At 35.7% G+C, this 26,661-nt stretch overlaps 1 protein-coding gene across 5 annotated transcripts in view; it reads right to left on the reverse strand.

Moving 5' to 3' along the window:
* PCDH7 (protocadherin 7) overlaps positions 1 to 26,661 on the reverse strand; it is a 281,533-nt gene that overhangs the window by 96,895 nt on the left and 157,977 nt on the right. The window lies entirely within an intron of this gene.

A 26,661-nucleotide genomic window follows, 5' to 3' on the forward strand; every position in this document is an offset into this window, starting at 1 on the left:
ACATCATGATGTGCTTCTTCTAGATCCATTGTACACAACTATGCCAATTGGTTTGTAAATTTTTTAAGCTATCTATAAAAGTTCAAAAGTTGATTTTTAGTTCTGTTAAGCTTAGAAATATTTTGATATCAGATTAATTATGTGCTTCACAGAATGTTATAACCCAGCCTGCTACAATGTTGTGTGGAAACATAATTGTTTGTCAAACTACAAAAATAAATCCTGATTAATTCTGTCTGCCTTTTTTTTTTCTCAGACAAGCATATGATATCAGAACCTTATCAGTCTGATAAGTATGACTGTATTTTAATTTTGACCTTGATTTCTGAGCATCTGGATTTGAAGCAACTTTGTACGTAAAAAATACAGGATCTGAAAGGTAATGGTTATGGATCCACCTCCTTTGATAATTTTACTTGCTTTATACTCCCATCCATGGCCAGAACATGTTCATGGATGCTCTCAGCACTGAGTCAGAGATGATGAAACACTGTCTTGCACTGCACTGGTATAAACCAGAAACATGTAAAGAAAAATATATTTGTCTTAAATGAAAGAAATATTCTGAAACACAAACATAAGAAAAAATGTAATATTGTCAGAGGTAAACCATAATTCAGAAAAAAGATATTAATTTTTTATACACTTTGCTTCAGGAGATCAAATCCTTTACTGTTCCTGGGGCAGCTTATTCAGACATTAACGAGAAAAAGTCTAGCCAATTGAAGCCCTGGTTTAAACTGTTCAGTGAACCTCCTTCTTTTCACTCTGCCTGCAGACAAGATGTTTCTTTTATCTTGCACCAGGCCTACTACACAGCAATGGCCTCTGCCTATGGGCAAGTCATCTGCCAGCTTGCTAAAATATCTTGGATGATTTAGCAACTTTCTTACGTTTCTCATGGGGCTATTAAATCCTATCTCCTTTTCATAATTCACTTCCTTGTAGCTGGCAGTTTAATTATTTTACTGCTAAGCTTTTAAGTTCCTGTGCTGAACCCTGGGAGCCCCACAACATACGTAGTGTTAATGGGCATCTGCCCAGGCAGGTTAGATCTTTGTAGTTGCTTACATCACTCTCCAATTACCTGACTGCTTTAAAGATAGCATTTATCAGTCTTGAAACCTAACAAACCTTAAGAGGCGTCTCATCGAAATATGATGCCTCTTCTACAATTCTCTGTTCCTGTAGTGCTTTCTGAAAACTGAGTCAGAATGATTCATGTTATATCCCCAAAAGAGCACCACCTTTCCCTCTCAGTGCTGTTTTGTACATCTAGTTGAACCCGTTTTTTTATAGAAACTTTTCTTTTTGATGGCAAATTGTGTACGCATTATATCCCTGTTCTGAATTGCAACTTTATTTGTAAAAAGAAAAAAGTTATTCTTGTAAGAAGGCACATAGGGAAAAAATACATTACCAAAATATCAGAAAATGCAAGTCTCCAATGATTCTACCCTGAGACTAGACGTATCAACTTTATGTATAAGCTTCACCCTAAAAATATTCATATAGTTATTACCACCCTATTAAATCTAGCATGTTCTAAGTCTGCAATGAAGCCCAAACCTATTCTGGATGTACTTAGCTTACAAGCAAGCCCTGTTCACATGCACAGGAAAGAAAACACTTCCTCCTAGCCAACAAAAAATATTTTTACTGCACTAGTCCTAGATGTCTAGGTAGCATTTTGTTGTGCTAAAAAAAAAAAACAGAAATCAAACACTCGTAATTAATGAATAATTCCTGACCTCTTTATCTGTATGTCTGGCTTCTTTGTGGAATTTCTGTTGCAATAATCCAGCTCAGTACACTCTGACTGAGTAAGCAAGGGAATTCATATGATACCTATCTAGCAACAGCCCTTTTTGGCTGGGCTGAGGGTATATTTGCTACAATCAGAGAAACCAAGTTAGAACATAACCCAATGAAATATTCAATGATTTGGGTTGGGTGGGACCTTAAAGACCATTTAGTTCTAACCCCTCTTCCATGGACAGGAACGCCTTCCACTAGATGGCATTGCTCAAAGCACCATCCAACCTGCCTTGGGCACTTCCAGGGGTGAGACAGAGAGCAAAAATATTACAATAAGCTAGAGGATGCAATTATTGAAGAACTACAAAAACCTTCTACTTCTGAATTTGCTTCAGTATGGAGCCTCTTGATTCTCTTTCCACTTCTTGACTTTCCACTTTGCACATCATACAAAACCACTATTTTCTAGTAGTCATTTTTTGATTTAGGTTTGGATAAATTTTATAAGTCTCACAAACTGAGACTACTCATTACATCATAGTAGTTATCTAGCAATCTACTATAAAAATATTGTAGAATAGCTTATTATAGCTACTTTTATTTAAAATTGATTCATTAAAATAATAACACTACACTCAGACATACAATTTACCAAACCCTTTTGGGACTACAGCTATTATGTGAAGAAAATAGGATATAAAAAGTCCAATCTAGGGGAAAAAGAACTGAATTATCAAGGAGTCTTTTGGTCTATCATTGACCATGTAAAAAAGACATCTCTATCTTTACGTTTATACTGGGAATTCATTAAGCATGAATCTTATTGCTAAACAATTTATGTCTTTATTGACGATTCAGGGTTGTCAAGAATTCTGTTCATTATTTTTCTCCAGAAGAAATTTTTGCCGCACCTCAGTCAGTATCACCAAAATTATTTTACAATTAGAATTTAAATTCTACAGTTCAGAATGTTTCATTATATCATTAGCATCTCATCTATCAAGGTAATACATTTAAAAGAATAAATCCTTCCACAAATGTTGAGAAACTTTGATCACTACCTAAATTTACTTTCAATTACCATTGAATTATCATTAAGAGTAAAATATTTACTCAGTATGTTATTATAAATTAAGATATGAAATCCATTTCAGAGTCTGCTTTAAGTTCTTTGCATAAAAGTAATTTCCACAGAAGAATCATTGTTTAAAAAGAAAGTAGAAAAGCAAAAAACCTTCTTAAAAACAAGTAAACAAAGTATCATGCACCTCATGATACCACTTGTGGAAAAAAGAAATATTTTTTTCACCCAGAAAGTTTTACATCACTAATATTCCTTTGTACATAAAAGGTTCTGCCCTGCAGCCTATCTACTCTATGATAGCTAACTGTCCCTTTATATTTTTTCTGTCTGTGATAAAATGTAGTCAGTGGAGGTAATTTTGCTTATTTGTGGATATAGCACGGTACAGCTAAAGCACAGACTGTATTTTTTCCATTCATCCTGATGAACACCTAATGTGGCAAATTGTTCAGTTTATGCTACCTAACACCTACATCCAGAACTTCAATGGGTACCTGTGAAAGTGCAGTGGGAGGCATGAGAGTATCTTAAAACATAGATCTTGCCAAGAAACCTTGCTGTGTCTAACTGTGCTAGGACAAAAGGATACCTGCAGTGTTAATTCCAACATTGGGAACTAACATTCCCTCACACCTGCACCTTCCATTTTTCTTCAAAAACATTAAATTTTCTCCTTATGTTTTTGCACAGTGAAATAAATAAGTGCATTATTTAATTTGTCTGCATTTAGCATGCTCCTAGATTTTGAATAGTGACAATTATCTGGGCAGTTGATTATTATTTGCTACAGACACATTCTCAAAACTCATGTTGCATTAAGACAGCATCAGTATAATGCCGGAACTTGTGTTTCCCTAACCTTAAAATAAATTGTAACACTTCACACCCTTTAGCCTAAACTTCAGTGCTGCAACAAAAAAATATTTCAATATTTAGAAAAATAAAATTACCTAAAATCAGGTGGTTTAAGTGATATTCTAAAAATACAGTCTTCCTGATCTCATATTGACAGATATATTTTACTTAAGCAAAGGTAAGTCTAAACTCCACAACATCCCCTTGAAATATTGGCTGAACAGAAAGGATATGATGAAGAAGAATCCTTTGGAAAAAATGAAACTGCTTTTATTTTAATAAGTTTTCATGGAGAAATAAATAAATACTTCTCTAGTGTTTATAGCAGTCCATTTAGGGATCACTAATTTTATTACTTTAGTTCTCTCTGGCAATTAAGAACTCAGATACTTATGGCCAGAGTATGAAATGATTGAACTGTTTTCCCTTCTCTAAATTAAATTCTTTACTCTGCAAGAAAAAATAAAATAATTAAAACAATGCTGAATTAACCTTACACATAAACACATTGTGACATTGTCTTCAATTTATTTAGATAAATATTTGTGGTTTAAAATCATCCCATTAAAATTAGTAGAAGTTACAATTACATTACATGAAAAGAACCAAGAAACCCCAAGCCTTGTATTATTTCACTAACCAGAGGAATCTTCAGTTTTCAATCAGAAATGAATCTCCACAACCCCCCTTGCCCTTATGCCCATAAGAGTCCTAAAAAAAAGAATAATGGAAGAAATCAATCCATAACCCTAATAAAGATAGGGACTAGAAAAGCGACCAAGAAGGGATAAATTCCCCTCTCTGACATTATCGTATTTGCCTCATGTCTTTAACATCTAAGGAACTACGGACACACACAAAAAAGTTCCTTGTGTGATGACAAGAATGTCTCTTGAATCAAGATTCAAGGAAGATTTTCTAAGTTACCAGCTGGAGGGGATCCCTCTATAAGCATAACTCAAAACTGTTTACTACAGCAGAGAAAAACAAACCTGCACATCCATGTATCAGAAATTAATTATTCTGTGGCCTCACGGTGTACAGCAAATCTCATTATGTCATTATGTGGAAAATGGAAAGGTTAAATATTCTAAGAATGTAATTATCACTTCAACATCTATGAAAACTAAACCAATGTCATAGAGTTAACTAGTTTTGAGAGAGAGTTTGAAAGTACCTTAGTGAATAATCAAGAGCTTGTTTTGTAATACCTGACATCTGCTTTGTTAAATTCAAATATCACCGAAAACAGAGTTCCTATATCCATTATCCTTGATTTTAAGTTCTTGATTACAAGGAACAAGAATAACACTGGTCATTTCAGATCCCCTAAAAGTGAGCATCAAGACCTGCATTTAGTCCTGGAATTTTTTCAACTTTCACAGTATAAGTGAAGCTGTTCCATTGAACACATAATTCATTTACTTCTGGGAAAGCACTCTGGGTTCTCTCCTATATGTTGTATGAAGTAAGACCTTGCCTTGCATTAGTGGGAACACTTAGGGCATCATTCCTAAATCATATCCATAAAAGGAAAAATTCAGTTACTTTATATTTATTTTTCTTTAATTGATTGTGTGTCTGAAATCTTAAACAAATCTGTTGAGGTGTTACCCCAGTCAGTAACCAAGAACCTTGCAGCTGCTCATTCATCCCCCACCAGCAGGGTTGGACACCAGCATAAGGCCCTAAGACCACCAAAAGAATTTTTGGTTTTGTTTTGGTTTTAAAACCCTTCTTTGTTCAAATTTTAGTTTGGTCAGTATTTATTGCATACCTTGATGTCAACTCTTTGAAGATAAACAGCCTTGCATTTTCCTTAAATGTACAGGCACCAAGCTGTCTTCTACAAATTTAGCTTTTTAGAGGACAGATATTAATTCAGAAATGTCCAAATGTGCATGCCACTCATTTTTCTACTAGCATCCAATTGCATCTTTTGTATCATCATATTCTATTCCTGAGTCCCTAACTATAGTATATTTAGCTTTTTTTGCATGTCATCACTCCATTATCTGTATAATAATGTCCTTTGTAATACTGACTGACATATGTTATAGCCTGCAACTGCAAACATCCCAAGGGTTAGTATTTATAAGTTATGAACAGGAGGGAAACTGTACTTTTAACATCTTTGATTTCATTCTTCATTCTCTTTACCTCCTCTATTCTTCTAAATATGAAGAATTATGGTCTCAAAATATCAAAAATGTTCTCTTCTCTTTGTCAGTACAGAATTCATTTTCAAAAATGATCTCTTGTGCATTTTAAGCCTCAAAATCTGGGATATACTAAAGCAGCTGGCTTTAAAAAGAATGCACACTCAGTACATTCCAAATATTTTAAAATATTCTAAGCAAAGTTCCTCTCAGATAAACATTAAAAACAAACAAAATATCACTTATTACTTCAGACAAACTAAAAACGAATTCTTATTCTTCACTGAAAGTTATATATTTGTATTAAGAAAATGTCCAACTAAAGTAGAAAAGAACTGAATATGGATATGAAAAGAAAAAATCAGCTTTTGATTTATTTAAAAAGTTAAGCTAGGAAAGCAGGACCACCTCAGTTTTTCTCTTTAGCGTAAGGTTTTGGATGGGCTTTTTGTTTATTTGTTTGATTGTATAAATTTCATTTGTTTATGTTTGTTGATGTTGTTATATCCACAGTGAGCTCATATTTCAGAATACCAGGAAAACACATCCAGAGAAAAGATGGTATGTCTTGAAACTATTTGTTTTATCAGGCTATTAAAATCACATTAAATTTTTGTCAATATAGTCACCTTCAACACATTCAAATAACACTTTTGGCTTTTAACATGACTGCCATAGCTGTGACTACAAACACCTCTTCTGACTGCACATGTAATTATAATATTATATACATGATAATACTCATTCAATTTGAGATTTCATATGTTCTTAAAAAAAAATAAAAAGTGGATGTTTCCCCAAGAAAGACTGTAATATTTCTGAGACTCACATTGCTCCATGAAGAAAAGATACCTTTCAGAATAATTTCTTTGATTCCTACAAATGACTACAACAATAAAGCTCAGGAACCTGCAGAATAATTCCTTTATTGTCACTCATTAGTATGTCTGAGAACTTCCTTATACAATTTTCAGGGGATTTCTTACTTTTTGTTTTCAAATGCTTTAAATCTGTAGAAGACTAAAATAAAATTTGGTGGAGGGATCCTAAAATTTAGGTATTACTTTTATCTAGAAATACAAAACACATTAGATTTGTCCTGAAGACTGAGTCTCAAAAACGTTCAAAGCAAAACATTTTAACATATTTTCCTGATTCACATAAATATCTTATATTATATAAACCAGATTTTGTACTCATGTGCCATTTCTCATCACTTATTTTTTAAAATATCTAGAATATTATTAAGTACATTATTAGTGTAGATTTATTTGTCGTTTAAAAATTATATTTTATTCCTCATCCTGCCAGATTGGAGCAAAAAATAAATTACTCAAATCTCTAAATAACATCTATTTTCCTTTACTCACTGGTGGTGTTAAGTTCCTAGCTAAGTGTTTGTATAAAGTGTATTAAAACTAATTAAGGAATATGCTTTTATTTGGTGATACACAGAAAAATAGCTGAAAACATTTATTGAAGAGCTTGTTTTATCTCACTCTGTAAAATCAAATGTTTAATGAATCTGAGTTAATCTACATCTAATCTGACAATATGGCAGTTTTCCCACAGATTATATGTTCCCAAAACAGAATGAGAGAGACCAAAGAATTCCTCTTATTAGGCAAAACTGCAGTATGATTCAGTTACATTTGACACTAAAGAAGCCTACAGGCTACAACAGAGGTCATCTTCATAAGATCATCCAGTCAAAAAGATCTTCCTTTCCTTAATTTTTTCTTCCTCTGAAAGGTCATCAAGGATTTGCAGAATATGAGTTAATTTAATCTGCTTCTGTGAATGAGTGTAGTGCTGTTACCCTGTAGTGTGTGTACAGAGTTAAGAATATGAGTGTTATTTGAAGAGGACACAAAACTGAGAAGGCACTTGCCAAAGCAAGATACAAGCAAGTGTCAGTAAGGTGTTAGTGCTTAACACCAAACTCAAGTTGTATTCAGGGTATCCACACTGAATCATATTGAATAATTTGGGTTGGAAGGGACCTTAAAGATCATCTAGTTCCAATTGCCTTGCCTTAGACAGTAACATCTCTAAATAGATCAGGGTCCCCAAAGCCCCATCCTGACTGGTCTTGAATACATCCAAGGATGGGGCATCCACTGCTTTTCTGGGCAGCTCTTCCAGCACCTTATAACCCTCACAGTAAAGTATTTCTCCCTAACAGCTATTTAAAACCTACTCTCAGTTTAAAGCCATTCCTCCTTGTCCCATGCTCTTGTAAAATGTCGCCTTTTAGCTACTGAAAAGGTCTACTTGAAGCCTTCTTTTCTCCAGTCTGAACAATCCTAAGTGTCTCAGCCTGTGTTCACTGGAGAGCTCATTGGAGCGGCTCGTGCTTGGACACCTTAGGTGCTCGGTGGGGAAAGATCTTTTTGAAGGGAAGACCAGATGGTCTTTGCATAATGGTCTAGCAATCGCAGGAGTAAGAGAGAGCTTTACTAAAGTAATGTCTCTGCCTTTGCATTGTTCTTTATAAGGAAAAATTATTCCATATGTTTATAGAGCAGAAGGGCGTTAACTTTTTTCCTACTTAAATATCTAGAGCACTCACCTTCATTGTGAAAGTTTCAGTTTCCAGTCTTTTTCCCTGAATATATCTAAATAAAGGTGGGTCTGAGAACAACAGATTATGATAATCATGTTGGGGCAGGGAACCCTCAGTTCTAACGCAGAAAGCACAGTGAAATACCACTTATCTTGATGACCAGCTGAAATGAAAGTAATGAAAGACAGATTCCAAAGGAACTAGTACAAGTATATATGTTCTCTACCAATAAGTATGAGACTGTACTGAAAATTCAACTTAAATTGAAAGAAACAGGTACACACCAAATACTGTGAGATTTATGATAAAATCTGAAGAGTTGGTAAGGCTGGTTGCAGCACCTGTGAAAGGGTTAGTTAGCACATACACTTACAGGTATATTACAGAAACTTGTAGACACACTACAGACATAAAATATTTGCATATAAAACAGACAACATGCACTGCTGCAGGCACACTACAGGTGGTAGGTATTACAACTATAGTTAATACTTATGTAAATAAGAAATTGGCCCATTTTAATAAATGAAAATTTCTAACCATGGAGAAAAAAAAAGCTACCCTATTAGATGACCATTAATTTGTTGTTTACTGCCAGGCATCCGTGGCTTTCTGCATTTGAGAAATATGAAGAATTTATAGCTCAGTATTTCTAACCTGTGAAAACGTCAGCTGTCTTTTAACTGCAATTACTTGATTTTCCTGTGTTATCTTTGTCCAAATTATGCAGAATTTTATGAAATACAGGCATAGAAGCCCATTTGAAAAAATTACGTCTACCAAATATTACAAAATATGTTTCAGATTAATCAAAAATTATCAGTTGACTCGAAGTGGTTTATGTTCATTTAAAGCAGGAAAATAATATGAACTGTCTAATATAATTCGCTTTATTGTACAAAGACATAAAGAACAATGATTTATTTCACAAGACAAATTTATCTTTGTGCAAAACTTTTTGTGGGAAAGACAATGATTTCACTGATCTAGTTTAAAGGGTAACAGAAAAACATGCATTAACACTACCATTGCTGTAGATAGCCTGCAGGTAAACTGAGGTCTTCCATTCCCAGTTTCATTTGATATCGTTAACTTTCAACGCCGAGGGTAGGATTTTCCAACACTAAGTTCTAGCATTGAAATGATCAAAGCTGTACTAGTTTTTAGTGTTGCAAATCTCAGTCTTGTCAACGTAGTATGCTTCTGTGGCAGTTCTATATCTGATATTATAAGAAATCAAGATTTTGATTATTTGCCTCACAATTTGTACTGTCTTGTCATAAAACAAAATGGCTTTGGTTGAGCAAATGCTGCATGGATATCAAATATCAAAACAAGCGAGAAACGCTTTAGTTTGTTTTTAACTTTTGTATCTTCAAACCTAGATTCATCCAATACTAAATGTTAATGGACATGAATATTAGAAAAGGGATGGAATATGACAGCGCATATGGAAAATATTAGGTTTCCTTTTCTATCTGACCTTTGTTTCAACTTAATTCTGACTAGAGTGTTTTAAAGGGTTAGACCTGAACAGTTAGAAAAGTGACAGTCTTTATATATTGAGTGTCAGAAGTAATGTAATATAGTTCAAAAAATTTCATTTCTGTTTATGCTTTTATTTTAATTGTACAGTGGTGTGTACAGAATTTGATTTATGAATCAGGCCTTTGGGGCTTTTTATTATATGCTTCTATTAGCAATTCCTCTGTTTTGTCTATAGGAAGCTCTTTTAAAATGACTAACCTCTTTAAAGAAATTTGGTGTTCTTTAAAACATTTTGTGACCTGTAGATTTATAATTTTATTCATATAAATAAAATTATATTAAACAGTTTCTTGCTTTAAGGACTTTCATTCTAGGGGAAAGCCCATTTTTGTTAATTTGGGAGCTCAGCTTGACTTCACTGTTTTTTTTATTTCTCAGAACCCTCACCAACTAAATGAACATTTGTGGATACCTAAGAGTTCTAAAAACATTGTACAAAAGTCTTAAACAGATTAAAAGGGAAGAAAAAAACCCAAAAGCAAACAAACAAATTAAAAAAAAAAAAACCAAAAACCAACAAAACCCAAAAAACTTCAAACCCAAATATGAAGATTAGAGATTTCTATTAAATGTGTCTGCTGCAGTGTAATAAGTTCCCTATCCTGAGTGGTAAATCATAAAAATTGAGTTCAAGTACTTTATTCTACCTTGTTTTTTGAGAAATAACATAAAATATTTCTTTAAAATCAATGAGTAATCTTCAATGCAATAATCCACACAACAGGGAGGTATGTGGACTTTGGGTGACACACAGCTCTCTACCCTTCATATTTCTGAATACCAAAATAGAAAGGATGCATCAAATTCTTTACAGAATTTTTTTAATTACTAGATTTTGTGGCAAAGTCTGTATTACAAAGAAGCAATAATTAAACTGCAGGAACTTCGCAGACTATGAAAACACTATTTGACAAAATCTGACCAAATTTGTCTAAGGAAACACTGAGGGGTGACCTCATCACAGTCTTAAACCTCCTCAAGAGGGATGAGAAGATGATACTGATCTCCCAGTGACCATGGGGAAATGGAATGAAACTGCATCAGGGGAAGTTCAGATTAGTAGCAGGCTCTTCACACAGAGGAGATGGGCACTGGAACAGGTTGGCCAAAGAAGAGGTCATGGCACTATGCCTGACAGAGCTTACATGAACATCTGGACAGCCCTTAGTCACAGGGTTTATTGCTAGGGATTAGAACTCAATGATGCTTAAGGGTACCTTCCATCTAAAGATATTCTATGAGAGACTGTGACTACTTTGGCAGACTTTTACATTGTCCTTTTTTATGCAACTCCAGGATTTCATAGAACTATCTGAAAAAAAAATATTATCTGTTTTACTATGAAATAAGAACTTATGGAATGTTATTACCTTTCTGTTTTATGAATGATCTCTATTTATAACATATAAAACTTTGTGTATTTACAACTTTACCATGACTGCTTAAACCTACCCTATTATATAACATTTAACTTGGCTGGTAAGAAAAAAAAAATCATAAAAATAACTTTGTACCAGAGCATATTTACATTATGTATTGGGGTTTTAGACTTTCATTGTCTTAATAATTTTCGGTATGTGTTACAGCTCCCAGAAGCTTCCTCAACATGGAAAACATCTATGATTATTTTAAATCACAAGAAGGAGTAGTTTAATTACATTGGTAGTATAGCACAACTCTGTAATGCTGAATATCTACAGACAAATGCAACTATGTTATATTTGATAAATGAAGTCACAGTGATTGGTTTCAGCATCTTGTTCTGGCTAAAGCATACCCAGTAACACTTTTGGATATGAAATTGAGTATTTCAAAATGTCAATTTTGTTACAGTTCCACATAGAACGCATACTGATGACTGCTACTGGGGTCTAATAAAATCAAAATAGTCACATTAAACTACTGCAGGTTGTCAAGTTTTTCAAAGTGCAATAAAAAAAATAAATAAAAATATAAACATATAGCATAAAAATTAATAATCTATTAGTTTTTCTGTATGAAGAACAAGAAAAATATTTTCTAAACATGTAGAAGATTTCAGTTGCTTGGTGACTGAGCTCTATTAACACCTTTTTACTCTCAAATCGAGAAATAAAACTAGATTTATCTTTAGCAATATCTATGGGGTTAGGTTTTTCTAAAAGCAGTTATTTGAGATCTCAGTTTTGCTGTCCACTGTATCCATTAATGCATATTTTGGAAAGAAAAAAGACTACTAGTATTACTAATCATGTAATCTAGATTAAAAATGAAACAAAGAATATAGGTAAAACTTCTTCACTAATATTTTTTTAAGAGAACTGTGTATAAAAATAAAACCACTTTCTTCTCAAAAACCTCACCACTCTTTCACACCATTACCATTTGCGTATGAAATTCAACCAGTCTTGTATTATTTTAAGATACCTGGAACACACAACTCTTTTTTTTTTTTTTTTCACTTAATGACCTTTGTCCCAGTTGTATGGAAATGGCCACTGGAAAGAAAAAAATAATGAGACATGAAAATGATCAGCAGTATTTTGCATCATTTTGCATCATTTTGTAACTTTTGGACTAAGATAAGTGGGGTCGTTTTGTAACCCAATACCCTACTGTTTTGGGAATGGTATGTCCCTTTAGCCCTGTGACCCCTGCAGGACCGGTGGACTGGCCCCTGCGGTGGGATTGGCCAGAGGCCAAGACTGACCCCTCCCCTTTCCTGACCCAGAGAAAAACCCTGAGCCCACGTGTGGGCTCTCTCTTTATCCCCATCTCTCGCTCTGACCACATGGAAGCCTAAGAATAAAGCAGAATACCAACCCTGGGATAAGAGCCTCTATATCTCTACATGAAACAGCATCCAAGGCCAGCTCTGCAGGTATTTGGGGAGCAGGCAGGCAATAGGGTGCAGTTTCAGGGTCGAATTTGAGATTTGGTGGGACAAATCCCATTTCTGGCCTGCAACCACCAATGGCTGCAGCCTGTTCAGAAGAGATGGGAAGGAAGGAGAAATGTGAGGGTTGTCCTCTACAGTAAAAGCTGGATGGAATGTGAAGAGCTGTCTCTGAAGAAGAGCCATGAGCAGGGCAAAAGCCCATGGGTGAGAATCAGAGATCAAGGCAGCAAAGAGATCCTAAGAACTGATGTCTATTACCGACCACCTGATGCAGACGAGCCTGTCGATGAAGCCTTCTTGCTCCTGCTTCAGGAGGCATCGCTCTGACAGGCTCTTGTCCTGCTGGGATACTTCAACCTCCCTTCTGCTGGGAAAGTGGAACAGCGAGCTGCAGGTAGCAGTGTATGGAGGATAACTCCTTGAGCCATGTAATAGACAGCTGTACCAGAGGAGAGGTGGTACTGGGCCTAATGTCACAATTAAATAAGATAAATCGAGACATCGAGATGAGAGGCAGCCTGGAATGCACTGATGATGCACTGATGGAGTTTGCAGTCTTGAGGGACATGGGTTTGGCAAAGAGTAAAGTTAAGGCCCTGCAATTTATGAAAGGAAATTTCCAAACCTTTAAGAAGAAAGTCAGCAGGATCCCCTGGGAGACCACCCTAAGAAATAAATAAAAGTGAAATAAAAGCAGGCAGATTTTTAAGGAAATCTGTAGAGTGCAAGAGCTGTCAATCCTCAGGAGCAAGAAATCAGGCAAGGAGGGCATTCAGCATGGCTGAGTAGGGCCCTGCTGGTCAAATTAAAGGGAAAGAAGCAAATGCACAGAAAGTGGGAACAAGGACAGGTAACCTGGAAGAGAATGGAGAAACAGTCTGGTTGTGTAGGGACGAGATGAGAAGTCCAAGGCAAAGCTGGAACTGAACCTAGCAAAGAATGCAAAGAACAGACAGACGAGTTTCTGTAGCTTTAGTTAACAATTTTCTTGCCTCAGTCTTCCATGACAGTGTCCCTTCCTATATCTCTCAATTGGATGGACAGCAGGATGAGACTGGGGAAATGTTTCCCACTGTAAGAAAAGATTGGTTGCATAGACTTGAGGAACCTGAATGTGCACAAGTCTATGGGACCTGATAAAATGTATCTCTGAGTCCTGAGGGAATTGGCCGATGTAGTTGCCAAGTTGCTCTTCATGATATTTTATCATGTGGCAGAGATTAAAAATGACTAGTAGACTATTGTTTTTCCATCTGGCTTTGCTACCCTGTTCACAAATTGGTGTCATCTACGGTCTGACGTGCACAGTGACTCACAGCACTGCCTACCCTTCAATGCTCACTCTTTTACTGAAACTAAGCTTGAACACACAAAGCATATTGACACTTGCCCATAAAAACATTCTCATATTTATGTGTAGTTTTATTCAATTAATATTCTAAGCATGACCTTGTAGCACTAAGGCCCCAGAATGAACAACATGTAAACTATAAGATTCTTAGCTAAGTTCTAGGCCTTATTTGTCACCTTTCATAATAAAGAGACTAGAAGCCCAAGTCTAAGACTGTGTTTTGCTATATATAGATTAGCCCTATCCTTCCAATTCACACCACCATGACTTTGTTGCTCTTACGGCCTGGTCAGAAGCAGACAAACCCTACAGTCAGATAAAATGGTGACCCCTTTTTTAATCTTGCAAAAAGATCTAATTGTTTATCCTTTCATCCTTTATTTATTCCACTTATCTTTCTTCAGTTAAGTTATTGTAAAAGAAGAAAAATATTTCATCCTTTAAATACTGCTGATAATTCATTAAGCCAGCATATGTTACTAGCTCTTTTTACAACATATTCATGTCTCTTCACAGTTGAGTGAAATTTGTTGCATTGGTGGATTTAAATACCATTATTGTTGATAAGAATATCTTTACCTCTTTTACCTGCTGCCACAGTGTGCTTGAAGGGTGGGCAGATGCAGAATCAACTCTTGGTATGTGACTGGCAGCTGTTCTCTTTTTTGATGAAGAACTACAGATCACAGGTAATAGAATATACAAAATATCTTGATCTAAATGAAAAGCAAAAGATCAAGGAAGCTAAATGAGAAGTTATCATGCAATTCTCCGTTATTGCCTGACTCTTTCCTTTCAGGAAGGAGAGTGACTAAGCTCCTACTCTCTTTTTTGTTCAGCATGAGTATAGTCATTGAGTTACCATGTGCTGCTCAAAGGCAAAATATAGATGTTTCTTAACATTTCAGTGCCCTTTGATTTGACATAATTGTGTTAATCTGTCATCAGTCCTACTGTCAAATGCATGCAATATTAAAAACTAAGAATGTAAATTGGACCCTCTGGTGTCCACCTCAAGAAATCCATTACTAGACAAGGAATGGGTTGATGGGTTAGTCTACTGAAAGTCAGGTATTTGTTATTTGTTGCAATTGTGGGGAGTTATCCTCTAATTGCCAACATTTATAATAATCTCTTAACTCTCTATTAGGAAGAACTATTATAGTGTTAAACAGATATTGGTTAAATTTTGCTTCTGGTTTATCTACATTTTTAAGTAATATGTTTATTCCCGAAATAAAGACAAGAATAGGCAGCAGACAGACACTCACAGTGTAGATTTGACAATGCAGACGAAATACAAACTCATTTTTTTAATTCAATTTACTAATCTGTGTTCAGCAGCCTATCTTCATCTAAACAAGGGGATGCAGTTTTCTTAGCATTTAAAAAAATTATAAAAAAATCCATGTTCCATTTTCTTACACAGATACAGAGGGATTATGATTTTTCATTTTACAAGCTATTCTTAGTTAAAATATTTTAAGCAAATTGCCAGCTGATTGGATTAGATCTATCTATTTATTTTAAACAGCTAGATAGTGATAATCTCTTATAGAGAAACTTGGGGGAAAAATCATAGGGATTAGGAAACAGCTAGTAACAAGGACAGAAAGCTGAAAAATAAGATTCAGCTTGAAAATATAAACGAATGAAAAATTACTCAGAAAGGAATATTATGTAGAAAGAAAAATATTGGAGAATACATAATATCAGAAGAAATGTATGCCATAAAACAAAAGTCCAGTATGATTTGCAGCCAAATATATAAAGTCATCCCATTATATAAGAAACAGGATCAGTTACTTCTATATATGACTAATAAATTGCACACAAAAACTGCATTTATGTCCCCTAAAGTGACTGGAACCATAACAGCAAAATGTCACTTCATGCATTGCTGTATTTTCTACAGACATGGCTTAAAAATACTGAATTTGTGCAAGCAAATTAGCCAGTTGTCCAAGTCAGATAATATTTATATGATGCTAAAATCATGGAGACTTTTATTAATTAAGTATTTAATCAAAATCCAGGTAAAGAAACCCACAGAAATAAAAGTAATTAAATTGTGGGACAGACCAGTATCAAAACATGTACAGCCAAAATTTTTACACACCACCATGCAAAAGAATATTATAACTGATGAGGAGTCTACAGTGACGTATTTGGGAATTCTATTTCCAGATATGTTGGTCCTATGAATTAAATGCCTACTACCAATTGGAAAATGTTATGCTTTTTCCTGAACATATATTTTGTCTAACTTCACTTAAAAGGAATTCAATCTTCATGCTACAACACTGTTCTGCAAAAGCAAAACTCTTTAAGTCATGGCAGTCAGCAGTTTAAAGAATTCTCTTGCACAAAGTAGGGTTCATATATAGATATACCCAAAGTCCAGAAATGTGAGAGCAAAAACTGATTTAGTCTTTTGAGTCACTTTGTGGTTTAGCCCGAAAGTTTTAAAATATACCCCCAGGCCCACTCAGAACTGCATTTGTTCTGACAGGGCTAGGTGTGTATGAGCTAAGTGTCTATCTGCACCTTATCTGTTTCTGGAAATCAGGTGTTCCACCTACCAGGGGAAGGGAAACATTCATTACAATATGTGTGAGAAAGATTCAGTTCTTAGTCAGAGAGCTTTGAAGACCATGTCTTCATTCCCCAGTGATGACACACAAGCACTTTGTGTAGTCTGCTTCTAGAACCTTTGTTTCTTGCTAAAGTTTGGACGTTGCTTATGGGAAGTCTATCTATTTGGGCAAGAGAAAGAGCAAACACACAAAACATAGTTCCATAAAAGTCACTAAAATATCTATCATGGAGGCACAAATGGAAGTGAAAGGCGATCTTGTTCATGTTATCTTAATATTTAATCCAACAACTGTGGGATACACAAGTAAAAATAGACGTGGGGACAGGAATCATAATCTGAGATGTTCCCTTCCCACGTGCAAGTACAGAGCTGCTCATAAATATTATTACTTTGGCATTTCATAATAACTTTAACATGAAGAAAGAACTTGGCAAACACAGTGAGCTAGATTTGGATGTCATTTATCTGAAGACTAATCCAAGCCCATCTCCTGCTTCAAAACAATTTATAGTAGTAAATTAAATAAGCTTAGTAACTAACATAATCAGATCAATTTAAATGACCTAGTTTTTTTCTTTATACTAGTAATATATTGAGGACTAGCACTATAAATGTATTTTATCAGGGAAGAGTCTGATATATTAGTGAATCAGAGGATAAATTATGTTGCCAACTCAGATAAAGAAAAAATAAATATTTCATCTCTGGTTCTCATGCTCAGCATAATTTCTGAATGGTCATCTCAGGATGCTGCAGAAACATTAGGAGATGCTGAGGTATCATGGCTAGTTTTTCCAAACTTTATTGTACACAACTTGAAAATAATTAATCTGTAAAACTTTTTTTTTTTTTTTTTTTTACATCCCCAGATGATGAGAACAAAACAGCTGAGTTGTAAAAGAGGATTAGTAAATTATTCTGTTTCCTCTATCTACTTAACCATGCTGGGTGGTCTACCCCTAAAATCTGTCTGCTAGCTATCCAGCTGGCAAGTACAAACCACTGTCTGTTGAAACCACAGCACAGCTGTATGTATGCCATGAAGGATTCTTTTTCTGCACAGATCACATCCAAGTTTCTTAACCTACATTGAGCTAGAAGAAAACTAAATTAGACAAGGGACAGACATGATGTGAGTTAGTGTTTCACATACTCATGGCTATTTACTGACATAATCTTTTTTTCCCAAAATCAAGAAAATGACAGTGAAATAACACAACAAATACAAAAGCCAGAGAGCTGTTCTGATGATTATGTTTGTACTTCAGTTGTGGTTTAGAGGAACTTGTAACAGTGCCTCAAAGTAAAAAGCCAAATTCCCTCACACTTTCCCAGCAGTCTAAGTAATTGCACTGAAGACTAGTATGGACTGTTCATGTACTCAGCTTAGTTTCATCCTTTGGGATTCCAGGGCACTGAGCTCCCAGTGAGACAAAAAAATTTTTCAAAGAGGAATTGCAAGTCATATACACACATACTAATTTACTGATGTCCAGAAAACATCCAGTAGAGCTGAAAAATCAAGTTCATGATGCTCATTCAGAAATGGTGAAGCACCTGTGGAATATATATGTTATGAAGATTTCTTGTGGATAGGTGCCAGAGAAAGAGCAAGTAAACAAGGCATACAATTTTCTTTAACTTACTGAGTTTTTCCTGTCACTGAGTATGAACAGAAGGCAGTCTTTCTGCTATGATATAAATAGCTTCAAAATGTTTACCATAAAGCAACAGAACAAAAATAGTTCTTCAATAACAGACATGGCATCATTTAGTCATATGGACTAATCTTCCTTGAGTAACTGATTGCTGGGATTTCCACCCATTTTTGTTTCCTCCCTTTTTCTTTTGAGAAAGAAAGATTTGTAGATGACAGCAGGCGGCACAAATAAACTACAAAGCATGAAATCTGTTAATAATGACCACCAAAGGAATGCTGCTCTTCTGGCAGATAGAGCAGATGGCCTGATAAAGCAGTGTGATTAATAAAGAGAAACTCATAAGGACAGAGTTTTTGCTGGGTGCTAGGACAGCAGTGTTTAACAAGTGAATGTTATTTTGATTTGATTGGGGTCTTCTATGTTGATATTTCTGACTGGCAGATTCATTAATTGTTTTTAATACCAAGAGTGGTAATCTATTATCTCCAGGTGCTTACTCTCTGCTTCGTTTGAAGTCAGCAAGTTATAATTCAGAGTTTAACCTTAATACTTATGCACTTTAGAGCCTTATTTTTCATTTTAAAGTGTATTCAGCATTAATAATTTCAGAGTACACACTGATTATTCGTTTAGCTAATTTCTACTACTTAAAAGGACAAGAGCAGTCCCCATTCCAGAAATCTTATTTGGAAAATGAAACTGAAGGGTAATCTTCAAACAGACATTCATTTAATACAAAATTATATCATTTAAGAGCAGACACATAGGCATTATCTTTATATGAGCAACACTTCCGTTCCCAAAAATATACTCAGATCTTCTGGAACTTTCTTTAACAACATGTTCTTAAAAATATAGCTAAAAGAGATTTATTTAACTGAAAAAAATATTTATATTGCTAAGCCTGATGAGAAGCTAAACATCTGTCATGTCTGTAAAATAAGAAATCCAATGTTGAATTTGCAAAATTACATTTTATAGGTTATTATAGAAAAAAAAATTAATTTAATTAACAAAAAACCTTTATTTTTAGAAAAAAAATTCTAATAAACTAAAATCAAAAGGAGAGATACAAAAGAAAATCTAAAGAATGGCACAAGAAGTATTATGATTACTTCTGGTTTATGCCTCATGTAGAAGTACATCAACGAGAGATTATGTTTTTTCTTATTCCTTTCATATTTTCTCTTCTCAGATGCAACTTTTGTTCTTTTACTCTCGCTCCAAATATGACACCTCCTTTTTTTTTTTTTTTTTTTTTTTTTTTAAGAGAACTCCGTGTATGAGGTACTTCCTTCAGACCTGATATCAGCAAATACAAGCATGGTTTATTCCACAGGCTGTAGAGATAGAAAAATTAGGCATCTATTTTGCAAACAAACCCTTTCCAGGGCAGATTTTCCAGCTGCTTATGATGGAAATCCTTTCATAAGGAGGATTTGCTAGATGACCTCTAAAATCCCTTCCAACCAAAACCATTCTATGATTCTATGATAAGGAAATCCTTTCATAAGTGCTATAAAGAAAGTAAGTATTTTTCAGGAATTATAATATTAGTAGATTAAAGGAAACATATTAAAGGGAAAACTCCCATTGACTCTCTTCACTAATGTAAAAGCCTACCCACAATTATTTAATATTTTAGTTTCGGAAAGATCTGTCACAACCACAGAAGGTTATGCTAACCATAAAGTTAAAAACTAATTTGAGAAAACTACAAAGGACTGTACACTGGATGCTGTTGTTCTATAGTAAAAATACAAACTCTTTGAAGTAAAGATTAAAGACAAGATTGAGGAAGCAGAAATCAGTGTCCTAGTGCGAGACTCTCAGCTTATAGAGCAGAACCCTTGTTCTCTGGAAATTCTCTTTACTTCACCTCATCATTTTTGAATATATTTTATTGACCCATTCCTGGGAAGAGAAACTATAATTTGCCTGTGATTACAGCAGTTAAATTTGGGGAATCTTGTATCTCAGCCAAGCAGTTTTTATTAATTTTATCCAAGACAGTCACTTGTTTGTACCTGGTGACTTAGGCACTTCTGGGGTTTGTGGGACTCAGAATTTCAAGACTCCACAAAAAATAAAAACACTTGAACCCCAGTTTATCTTTACAACTAAAATTGCTTGTCATTGATCTGTGCTGGCATAAGAGAAACCCATACATATGGCTTAGAAGATCTTAAAGCAAACTAAATGAATCAGGAAAAAGAAATGGAAGGAAAACACTTATTCGGAGAATCCTTCTTTGCAGTTTTGGGATTTTGTCTAACAACAGAGCTTAAGGGGGTTGGAAGGCAGCAACAGTATAATGACTTTGTATATATCCACCAATAAGAGTGTAAATGCTTAAAAGATTAGATTCAGCTGAGTTGTTTTGAGCTATCAGTGACACTTAAATGATAGATGAGTACTTAAAGAAAGGAGATAAACAACTACATATCTTTGAAAAATCTTAGCAGTGTTTGCTAGATATAACTATTTATCATAAAATAATTCTAGAAATACCTACTGGGTTAACAAAATAGCCTTCAAGCAAGAGATGTTCCTTGCTTTACAATTACGAATGTTCATATGAGGCCTCTATCTCTTCTTTCACCAGAATATTCTATTTCTTTTTATCTGCAAGCACAAAAATCCTGGCAGTTAATTTTCTTTCTTGGTTTAATGATAGGAACTTATTTTGCATCTACCACACCTAATTTCAAGCCTTTCAACTGCTAACTCATCAAAAAGACAAAAAAACAAGATGGCTGAATTTTTATTAACACACTGACTCATGTTATACAAAAAGTGCAACTCAGTCTCCTTTAGCATATAAAACTTGGGTCAAAGTTACATGATCCTGAAAGGCTTATCTTCTCGTGTATATGAGCTGAAAATCTTCATTCAGAAAACCATAAAGTTCAGGGTATCCTGGAGAAGACAATTGAGCCCAACTACTGGCTCTGCACAGAAAGGCCCAAGAATCACACCACGTGCCTGAGAACATTCTCCAGACAACTTGGACAACATTTCAAAGTGACTTCTGGTATCTCTAGACTGTAAAATGACAAAGTGCTAAGATTAAACTAAAGAAGAAATTACTCACCTTCCTTTTTTTTTTTTTTTGTATGAAGAGGAAAAAGTGTTAGACCACTGGTTACCTATATCATGGCAACTAGTTATCAATCTGTAGAATCTATAACAATTTTTTTTTTCTGGAACTCTTACACAATAATATTTAACTTAATGGCCTCAATAGAAAATTAAAATAAAATATAAAGATTAAGAAAATTTGATTTTGTCTAATGTTTATTACATCAGATTACAACAATTTATTGTCACTACTACATTCATACTCACATATCTCCTTCATATGAGAAGGTGAAGGATTATTCACAATTTTTTAAAAATACCAAAAAAACAAACAAAAAAACCCCACCAAAAACCAAAACCAAAACCAAAACCAAACAAACAAAACCAACCGAAAACAGGAAAAGCAAAATATAATTAGAAAAATTTACCCAAATGGATGCTGATATAACAAGGACATTTCAGAAATTGTCAATAGGACCTTACTGGTAAACCAACATGAACTAACTATATTGAATGAGGATCAGGTTTGGCTAAACAAATAACCTAACTGCAATTTTCTGCAAGCCATTACCTGGTATTAATGCAGTGAAGGCCATGAAAATTGAAACATGGTTCATTAACTGTGCATGGGTTTTCGAAAAGCAATTTGGAGATCTGTGTTCTCTCTGACGACCAAAAATAATCTGCACTGTAGAAACCTGATGACGTGTTTCAGTACATAACCTATTGACCACCTGCTTCTTAATATGCTACAGATGATACTTTAACAATCCACAAGAAGCTAGGAATAGACAGGAAAAAAGACGTCTCATCCCAGCTTCAATCCACATTAATGAAAATCAGCGAGTTATTTGACTGAAGAAGTCAAGGACAGTTTAGTCCATAAACCAAGTACTTTTCCCCTCCTGAACTTCAAATAACAAATTACTAAATGAATTGAAGTGTTGCTACTAAAAACATAAGTTAATTTGCTGGAGAACTTAAGGTTACTGAAAAGTGTGAGGCTTTTCACTGAAATGTACTGTGAGAGGCCAAGAGGTGGTGCTTATATAAGTGACTACATGAAAGGAAAAATAACATAACTGAAAATATCAATATTGGAGAAAGTATCCCAGTGAGGTTCTGTAACTTGTCCTAAGCGATTTTCAAGATCCAGTTGAACACAGTCCAGATCAGTCCAGCCTGAATTCCAAGCTGATCACACCTTGAGTATGAAGACAGATTTCACAAATGCTCTTTCATTGTGAACTGATTCAATGAACAGGGGAATAACAATCAAAGACTTCTGAAATTTTTGAATTTTGTTCATAGATGTATAATCTATATGTATGCGTATAGTTTTGACTTTTTTAAAAGGAACAAGGAAGCATAAACTCAGTGTGGACTGCCTAGTATCCATAAAAGGGATTAAATAATTTATTGGTCTTCTATTGCAAACTGAGAAAGACAGATTCCTACAGAGAATAATTCAGACATGATAAGTTTTGTACGATGACCAGGTTCCGTGCTGTTATGGAATAGCCAGAAACACTTATCTCTACTTCAGTTTTAAACAAAGACAGTTCAGATGACAAATAGTAAATTAGAAATGGCAAGATAATTTTTGCACTGCTGATAAACAACGTTAAAGCAAGCACCAAGTTTTTATATATAAAATGCTTAATTAAAAAGAGAAACGTAACTCTAACAAAGCTGTAGAATTTAAATGTTACTCGACTGAAATTGTATTACTGGCAATTTTTTCACTGAATATTTTATTGTAGATCTAAGGCTGTTCTCAAATTCCGGGAGTCTATATGTCTCTTTCCATGCAACAAGTTAATGTTTACTGGCAGAAAATTATTGTATTATTTTTTTTCTGTTCCAAGGGCTCTTAAAAATAATTATATAATGTAAATTTTACCCTGATTTCTCAGGCACCTCTGGCTCCAGGAAAATATTATATATATTTAAAAATCTTACCTATTGCTAAAATTATTAAAAAGTCTAAATGTAACATGATGACAATTATGAATCAGAATTATCATCCTTACAACTCCTATGAGTTTTCTAAATGATCCGTTTTTTTATATACTTGTCACTGCTGCAAACCTCTCTAATACATTACTAGTATGTTACATTGAAAACAAAGTTGTCTTGGACAAAAGTACAGTAATTTCACGAATACAAGCCGCACCAATTTGACCAAAATTTTGGTGGAAACCCGGAAGTGCGGCTAATATTCTGGGGCGGCTAATCTATTAACAAAATTCTAAAAGCTGCCAACACGGAAGTGAGAGCCCGCGGCAGCCCCAAGCCAAGCTGGAGCCCGGCCGGCCCCGGCAGAGGTGGGAAAGCCTGGCAGAGGCGGGGCCAGCAGTGTGGGGGCGGGCGGCAGAGCCTGAGCCAGCAGGGCGGGGCAGGGAGGGCGGCAGAGCCTGAGCCAGCATGGCGGGGGAGCCCGGGAGAACTGGGGCTAGCAGTGCAGGGGAGCATGGCAGAAGCAGGAAGGCCGGCGGGTGGGGCTGCCTGGCAGCGGGGGAAGCCCAGCAGAATCGGGGCCAGCAGCGTGGGGGAGCCCGGCGGTGCGGGGGCCTGCAGTGCCGGCCAGGGCGAGGAAACGCGGCGGCGGTGCAGACGGGAGGGGGCGGCCGGCGAGCCTGGTGGTGGCGGCGGCAGCCCTGCCGGCGGGGCGAGCGAAAGCGGCGCTCGCGAAGCGCCGCCGCCGCTCGCGAAGCGCCGCCGCCGCTCGCGGAAGCGCCGCCGCCGCTCGCGAAGCGCCGCCGCCGCGAGCGAAAGCGCTGCCGCGAGCGAAAGCGCCGCGGGGCGGGCGCGGCGCTCGCGAGGCGCGGCGCAGGGCGAGCGAAAGCGGCAGCGGGGCGGGCGGCGAGCCCGGCGGCGGCAGCCCTGCCAGCCGGGCGAGAGAACGCGGCAGCGGGGCGGTGCTGACGGGAGAGGGGGGCCAGCGAGCCCGGCGGCGGCGGCAGCACCAGCCGGCCAGCCCCGCCGAGCCGTGGCGCTGAGCTGGGCCACCCGGCCCCGTCGGCAACCATGAGCGGGCCGAGCCTTCCTGGCCCCGCCCCGAGCCAGTAAAGCCCGCTATGCCGCGATCCTGTTACTAATTGGCCAATTTGTGAAAGCTGCGCACGGATTCTCGCGACGAACGAAAGTGCGGCTAATATTCGGGGTGCGGCTTATCTATTGACAAAGACAGCAACATTGTCGAGGCACGGGGGTGCGGCTTATAATCCGTGCGGCTTGTATTCGTGAAACTACTGTATTTTGTGAAATGAAAAAAAAATAATCAGATTTCCAGAAAGAAAAAGAAAAAAACTTCAACCGACCAACAAAAAGAACCCCAACAAACTAAAAAAAGAACAAAATCCTTCATATGTGAATCCTTCATATGAAAATATTATTATTTTCAAAATATTAAAATGAGCAATTTTTACCGTAGTCTCAAAAAGTTAAAAGTTAATTTTCTAAACATTGTCTTGCACACTTTGCTGTTTTCATATAACCTTTTTTAATACCCTTTTAAAAACATACTAAAGTTCCTTGACCTGCTTGATTAATAAGTGCTATAAAATGACATGAGTCTACCCTTTTTCTTTTCAAATATAACTATTTAAAAAATGCTTCTATACTATGGTATTTGATTATAATTTTTAGGAAATCCCTGCTCACACATCATAATAAAAGGTGTCTATTATAATAAAGATATTCAAGACAGGTTTTTCATAGTGCTGCATGGTGAGAAGATAAGAGGAAAGAGGTTTAAGATAAAAGATGTTCCAGCCAGAAGAGCTTTTACAACCAGTCTGTTTCCATGAAACTCACAGCTCTATTGTTTGTCATCATTGGAATTTATATCCTGCAATCAGATTTATCATAATTATCAACATGTTACAGATGTATTAAATAGCACATGCATAAAAAACATGGAGATGCAATGCAAGGATCCATCTGTGATTTGCTTCCGTATGTATTCAAATTAAGAAGTAATTTAATCTGTTTCTCCAGTTGAGATCAGGTTTCATGTCAATACATCTAAAGGGAAATTCATGCTATTTTTTTATTTTCTATAGAAAAATACCCTGTTAAATGATATTTTTCAAGGAATTTACAGATGTTTATCTTGCATTTTCCTAGCATTCGTCTTAAGTAGAATAGGTTTCCTCTGAATAATACATGCCATTCTAGTATGTTACAGTCTTTCAAGAAAGATTAGCAGAAAAGACTACTTTAAAGTTCTTTTTCCTCCCAACTAATCATGTCATGGCATCAACTAATATGTCTTTAATATTGGCTACATAGAAAAGCATTTAAAGTAGAACTTGAAAACTGCTTCCCCGATAAAGGCTAATCTAAGAATTTTGTGTACAACTGAAAAGTTGTTGCCTATTCTTATTAACTGCAAAAACTCCAAAGCAAGAATGATGCTTAGACAGCATCTTGTAAAATTCCTTTCCTTATTTTAAGCAGCAAGTAAGTTTTAATCAATGCAGCCACAAAGTGCTTGCCTCCATCCCAATGTATAGACTCTTTGCATTACTATATATACTTCTGTTAAACCAGAGAAATATGATACTCTTATATATCTTTTAGGAAGTGCAGCTTTAGACTTCTTACTATGCATTGGGCAAAGAATTGAATAGTAAAGTTTCATCACGCTTTGAAGCATTAAATATAGTTCAGGAAAATAAAAGTAGAAAAAACATTGCATCTTGCTCTGACAATCTTGTCAGACAAAATTACATGAGTGGGAGAAATGTAAAGCTTGTGTATTTTAGATCACTGGGTATTCATGTAGCATAAAAAATTGTTCTCTAATATGCATTTGATGACTTGACAAAATATATATGTGTATATTCACACACATGAAACATCACATAAAAGTTAAGAAATAATAAAATTGACTTGGTAATGAAATTCAACAGTTTCCTGTAATGATGCCTTTGATAGTGACATCTTTATGCTTCAAAATATCATTTGTGGGGTTGTTGGGCTTATCTGAGATGTTTGGAGCTTGTTTTGTTTTTTCTTTAAGGAAAATAAGAGTACAGTAATTTCACGAATACAAGCCGCAGCAATTTGACAAAAATTTTGGTGGAAACCCGGCAGTGCGGCTAATAGTCGGGT

This window comes from Catharus ustulatus, chromosome 5 (assembly GCF_009819885.2).
Source record: "Catharus ustulatus isolate bCatUst1 chromosome 5, bCatUst1.pri.v2, whole genome shotgun sequence".
NCBI classification, from domain to species: Eukaryota; Metazoa; Chordata; class Aves; order Passeriformes; family Turdidae; genus Catharus; species Catharus ustulatus.